This window comes from Cricetulus griseus, chromosome 2, assembly GCF_003668045.3.
Source record: "Cricetulus griseus strain 17A/GY chromosome 2, alternate assembly CriGri-PICRH-1.0, whole genome shotgun sequence".
NCBI lineage: Eukaryota > Metazoa > Chordata > Mammalia > Rodentia > Cricetidae > Cricetulus > Cricetulus griseus.
Window position 1 is genome coordinate 259,871,911 of NC_048595.1, and position 5,818 is coordinate 259,877,728.

The following is a 5,818-nucleotide window of genomic DNA, read 5'->3' on the forward strand; positions in this document are numbered from 1 at the left end:
CCCTCATCAGGTAGGTGGCTTATAACCAGCCACCTGTAACTCTAGCTCCAGGATGTTCTCTCCTGGACTCTGAGTGTGCCTGTACTCACATGTTCACAGACCTACCCAAGACACACGCTGATGTGTACAATTAAAATTAAATAAACCTTTTTTAAAAATCTGTTCATTTTAAAAGACAGCATTCTTAAGTCTAACCCTACCTCCCCATTTAGCCTCTACCACGCAGCACTGTTTCACTGAGGATGAAGTTCCCAAGGCATGGCCTTTGGCTGATAACTAGGTATTCGTTCCCACCATTCCCTGTCTTGTATTAGGACTGACAAACCAGATTCCTCTCCACACCATCTCCACACTTACAGTCCTCATTAATCCAGCCAATCTGGTTCATTAGAGTTAGCTTTAAAGATGGAATTTTCTGCCTTTCCTATGTTGTAAGATCATTACAGTCTAATCAATAATATAGTATGCCTTTAAATTTTTTTCCCTTCTCCCCATCCCACCCAAGCTCCCACTAAGATGGAAGGTCTTGCCATGCTACCCTTGAATGTGTGATTTCCCCTGCCTCAGTCTCCTGAATGTTGTAATTTCAGGCCTGTACCACTATGTCCAGCTGTGTTGTTTCTTGATAGTTAAATATGGCACATTCTTCCTTTTATCAAAATATCCACTCAGAATGTTTTACATCGAAATGTATCTTTTTAAAAGTTGTGATTAATTCACTATATGGAATATTGCTATCAAGAAAATATGAAGATCTGAAAGCAGAATTTACCTGTATTCAGGGTCCATCAAAAGTTTGTACAGGACTGGGATAATTAGGCATTGACTCATTTCAAAAAAAATAGAGAATTTTCTTCTTCCTGTACTGATAGGGCTCTACAAACATGAGGAATGAGTTCCTAAAACTTGTTGGATTTTCTGCAAGAACTATGTCAAGCTCCAACTCTACAAAGGGCCATAGCACAACAGGGAAAGCAGCCCCTGGGAGGCCACAGTGGCTAAGGGCAGGCCATCTGAGAAGCCATAATGGTTATGGGCATGCCTTTTGAGAAGCCGCAGTGGCTTTAGGCAAGTCTTCTGAGTAGCCTCAGTAGCTACGGGCGGACCAAGCCTGTTTTCCACAAGAAATCTAAAACCACAAAAGAGACTATGCTTAGACTTCAGTGTGTGGAGCCCAGCCATGGATGTAAAAGAATGGTGGCAAGTGAGAGATGTGGGCATTTGAACTGGGAGGAGGTTCAAGATAAGGGCCCCATGATCCAGTTCACTTCATTTGGTTACAGGTGGTCTTTTGGATGAGAACAGACTAGAGCTATCAGAGAGAGGAGGGAGGAAGGCAGGGAGGGAGGGAGAGAGAGAGAGAGAGAGAGAGAGAGAGAGAGAGAGAGAGAGAGAGACTTAGTGTCTTAGTTAGGGCTTTATTGCTGTGAAGAGACACCATGACCACAGCAACTCATAAAAAGAAAAACATTTAATTGGGGCTGAAGTACAATTTCAGAAGTTTAATCAATTATCATCATGGTGGGAAGCATGGCGGCACACAGGCAGATATGGCGCTGGAGGAGGAGCTGAGAGTTCTCCATCTGGATCCTCAGGCAGCAGGAAAAGACAGTAAGCCACTAGACCTGGGTTAAGCTTCTGAGGCCTCAAAGCCCACTCCAAGTGACATGCTTCTTCCAACAAGGCCATACCTCCTAATAGTGCCACTTCCTGTGGGCCTATGGGGGCCATTTTCATTCGGACCATGGGGGGGGAATTCTTAAACAACAACAAAATAAACCCTAGCTGGAACCATTTACTTAGGAAGCAATCAGCATCCCTGGCTGGCTGAGACAGTGCCATGGGATGACCCACCTTCCCACCCAAGATTGAAATCTACACTGGGGAGGGCACACTTGTGGCTCTATAGAATGCAGAGAAGTCACTAGGGAACTACAGAAAAACTTTCTGGAATTGTGCTATCCTCTGGAGTTCCAGGGAAAGCTATTCAGAAAAGGCATCTCATGGAAGGAATTACCAGAGACTAACTGAGCTGCTCAGAGAGCCAAGAGAAGTCTCTAGCCTCCATGTTGCTGACCACTAGACACTGAAAGGGCCTGGAACTAGACAGGTGGTTGGTGATGCTGGAGCTAGAGCTGAAGAAGTCAGCATGCTGCAGAGAGCTCCTGAGAATACTCTAAAAACCCAGAGAGAAGCTCTTTATCCTTCTAGCATCTTCTATTGATGAAGTTTTGCACTGTGCCAGCTGGCGAAGTGGAAATATTTAAAGGCTCCAACTCTTTTTTTTTTCTTACTTAGTTTTTATTTCATAATCATAAACTTAACTCTGCAATCCAGCTAAACTTGGAGAGGAATGAGGAAAATATGGAACCCAAAGAATTTCAGTGAGAGCAGAGATTACAGGGCATTGCGAGCAGTTGTGGTGGGGATGCTCTCCTAAGTTACAGAAGGAATGGTCAGGTAGGTAAGAAGCCTGCAAGTCAAAAGAGTTAGAGTTGCACACAGTCAGAAATGGTGATCTTCTTGCTGGTCTTGCCATTCCTGGACCAGAAACGCTCTGTGGCTTCCACAATGTTCATGCTTTCTTTTACCTTCCACATGTTTGCCATTCAGCCACTCACTCTTGGCGGTGCAGATAAAAAAAAACTGAGAACCATTTGTGTTTGGTCCAGCATTTGCCATGGACAAGATGCCAGAACCTGTATGTTTCAGGATGAAGTTCTCATCCTCAAATTTCTCTCCGCAGATGGACCTGCCACCAGTGCCATTATGGCTGTGAAGTCACCACCCTGGCACATGAATCCTGGGATAATTCTGTGAAAGGAGGAACCCTAATATCCAAATCCTTTCTCTCCAATGTTCAGAGAGAGAAAGTTTTCTGCTGTCTTTGGAACTTTGTCTGCAAATAGCTCGAAGGAGACGCAGGCCAAGGGCTCACCATCGGCTGTGATGCTGAAGAACACGGTGGGGTTGACATGGCTACAGGAAGAGGTGACAGGGGACAGTGGTGGCTACAAAGCCAGGGTTCAACTCTTAACACTGCAGCACAGACAATGAAGGATGTATTTCAAGTTGAAAGCAATAAATGGACAACCGACTGTTTCCCTTTCCAAAAGGCTCCTTGTACAATGTAGCCATTGTACACAGGGTACAGTTCTTGTGGTCTAACCCCACTCCCTGCTTTTAGCTTCTACCTTGCCAGCATCAACTCCATTGAGGATGAAGTTTCCAAAGCATGGCTTTTGGAGGCCATGGAATTAGCTAATAGTCATGGGTGTAAAGCTGGCTAGATCCAAGTCATCTTTGCCTTGCACTCCACTCTCAGAAAGCCCTTCAACGTCCTCACCTTCCTTTTACTGTCTTTTTGAAGTTTGGCTAGCAATCTTTCAGAAGAGATTCTTGTTTGTAAAGGAAGACTGGAATTCATTAAAATAATGAAGTTGTGTGCTCCTGCAGTACAATTATCAAGATGAGCTTGCTGTTTTTATAGAAAGCAGGAACTCTAAGATCAGGTTTGCTCCAGGACTGGTGAGATGGCTCAGCAGGTAAAGGTACCTGCTACTACACCTGACAACTTGAGTTCAATACTCAGGATCCTCCTGGTGGAAGGAGAGAATTGATTCCCACAAATTGTCCTCCACACAAGTACTGTGACATGCACCCCCATATGCATACACACAGAAAATAAATAAACAAAATATAATAGGATAAAAGACTTGTTTCAGAACACTTGCTGAAGCTAAATCACATTAGAAAAAAATGTGTAACACTATGTTTAGTAATGCTATCTTGGCAGCGTGAAGACCATTAAATCTGGACTCCATCATTTACTGTCTCTGTGATGATATTGGACATATTTCCTAAGCTTAGTTTCCTTATCCAAGAGTGGAACTAACACCAACTTCATACAGGCCAAGACTAAATGAGAAATTAATTTATCACTCTGTCTTCTGAAAGCTCCACTAATAGAGGAAAAAGATTTTGTTTTGTTTTTTTTTTTTAAAGATACAAAGATGAAAAAAAATACCTCACAACATAAAAGGAAATGATCATTCTGTAAAGTTACTGAATGGTAACAGAAACCACCTTCAAGGTAGAAGCTGGGAAGCAATCTTGTGCCTCTAGAATAGTTTAACATGATACAGAACTAAGAAACTACAAAATGTATGCTTCCATGATCACTGTTTACAGTTGTATTAAGTTCCAGCAATGCAATTAAGCGAGATGACAGAAGACAACCAAATTGGGAAAAGATGAGAAAAATAATTTGCAGACGAAGTGATCCCACAGAGAAAATGTCTGAGAATGCTACTAGAGGTTTCCAAAGTCCCCCCAAACAATACGGCTATTGCCATTGTTCTTGGTTGCTCACCAGAACTTGATAGTAAAACTCATTGCTGAAGACATCACATGCCTTGGTAACAGTACATAGAAAGAGCAAGTGGGTACTGTCAAGGACATCTCCATGTTGGTCAATTCCTGTATAGCAGGAAGCTGCTATACAGGCTCCTGGAGGGTCACTCATCAGTAAATGGTCTTACTCAGATGTCAACCCAGCAAGCTACAGTAATCATTGGCTCAACAAGTTATGCCATTTGGTTCAATGATGGCATGAGTGTCATGGCAGTTACCAATCATTTTCTGATTGGATTTAAGGCCTATCCCTCAGGAAGTAGTGCATACCTGGTACTATAAATCTGACCAAGAATCCATGGTGGTGAATTCATAGGCTCTAAGGAAGAACACACTACTTTGTTCTACTAAATGAACATAGAATCAAACTATCTTGTAAGTAGTTAATCCAGTAGTCACAGATTAGCACAACTCTCACTCCTCATTAGAGAATCTTCTCTTTTGTAGTGTGCAGAGATTAGTATAGAGACCAACAACTGGTCAAGGTGACAAGAATAAGTGACTAGAATTCTCAGCCCTGAATGTGACATCTATATCATTCCCCCTCCCCCCAAGACACTTGGGACATCCCAGAAGAGGGGACAGAAAGATTGTAAGAGCCAGAGATGGGAGGACTGCTGAGAAATGATGTCTTGTGGATACCACAGTGCTGTTGCACCATGAACTCACAACAGCTATAGCTGCTGACACAAGGCCAGTACAAAATCAAGTCATCCAACATTCCAACATGAAAAGAGCAGAGGTTCACAAAGCCCCACCCTTAACTGAGGGATTACTAGCAGTTGATATTTGCTGTGGGATAGTCAGTTTTCTTCAGAGGTATGGTCCCTGATATGTTACTGCCTATCTCCTGTGGATGGCCCTACCCCCATGCACATATACAGAGTATGAATTGAACTCGGTGGAGAATTTTAAAAAAAGGACAGAACACAAAATTGGGACACAGATATGAAGGAATGGCTCTAGGAAGAATAGTATCAGGGAAAGAAAGTAGATATGATCAAAATACATTGTATATCTGTATAAAATTCCAAGAGAATGAATATATGAAAGATACTACTAGAGCTAATAAATTGATTGCTATACAATAATCTATAAAACATGTTAACAAAACAATTCCATATGCTATACTATCCAAAAGAATAAAATATTAAGGATAGATTTAGCCAAGGAAGTCAATGACACATATTAAAACTACAAAAATGTCTAAAGAAATCAACATAGACCAAAATAAATGGTAAAACTAAGAAAACCCTCTATTTGTGGACTAGAAAATATTATCCCTAAGATTCCACTACTACTCAAAGCAATTGATAGATTCAGGGCAATTCCTATAAAATTAGGAAACCCAACCCTCAATTTAATATGGAATTCACAGGGTTCTGGTATGTTTGTTTGTTTGTTT

General features: G+C 41.8%; 1 pseudogene; it reads right to left on the reverse strand.

The window, feature by feature from the left end:
• Positions 1-2,378: 2,378 nt before the first annotated feature.
• LOC107980159 lies at positions 2,379-3,032 on the reverse strand (annotated as a pseudogene).
• Positions 3,033-5,818: the final 2,786 nt, after the last annotated feature.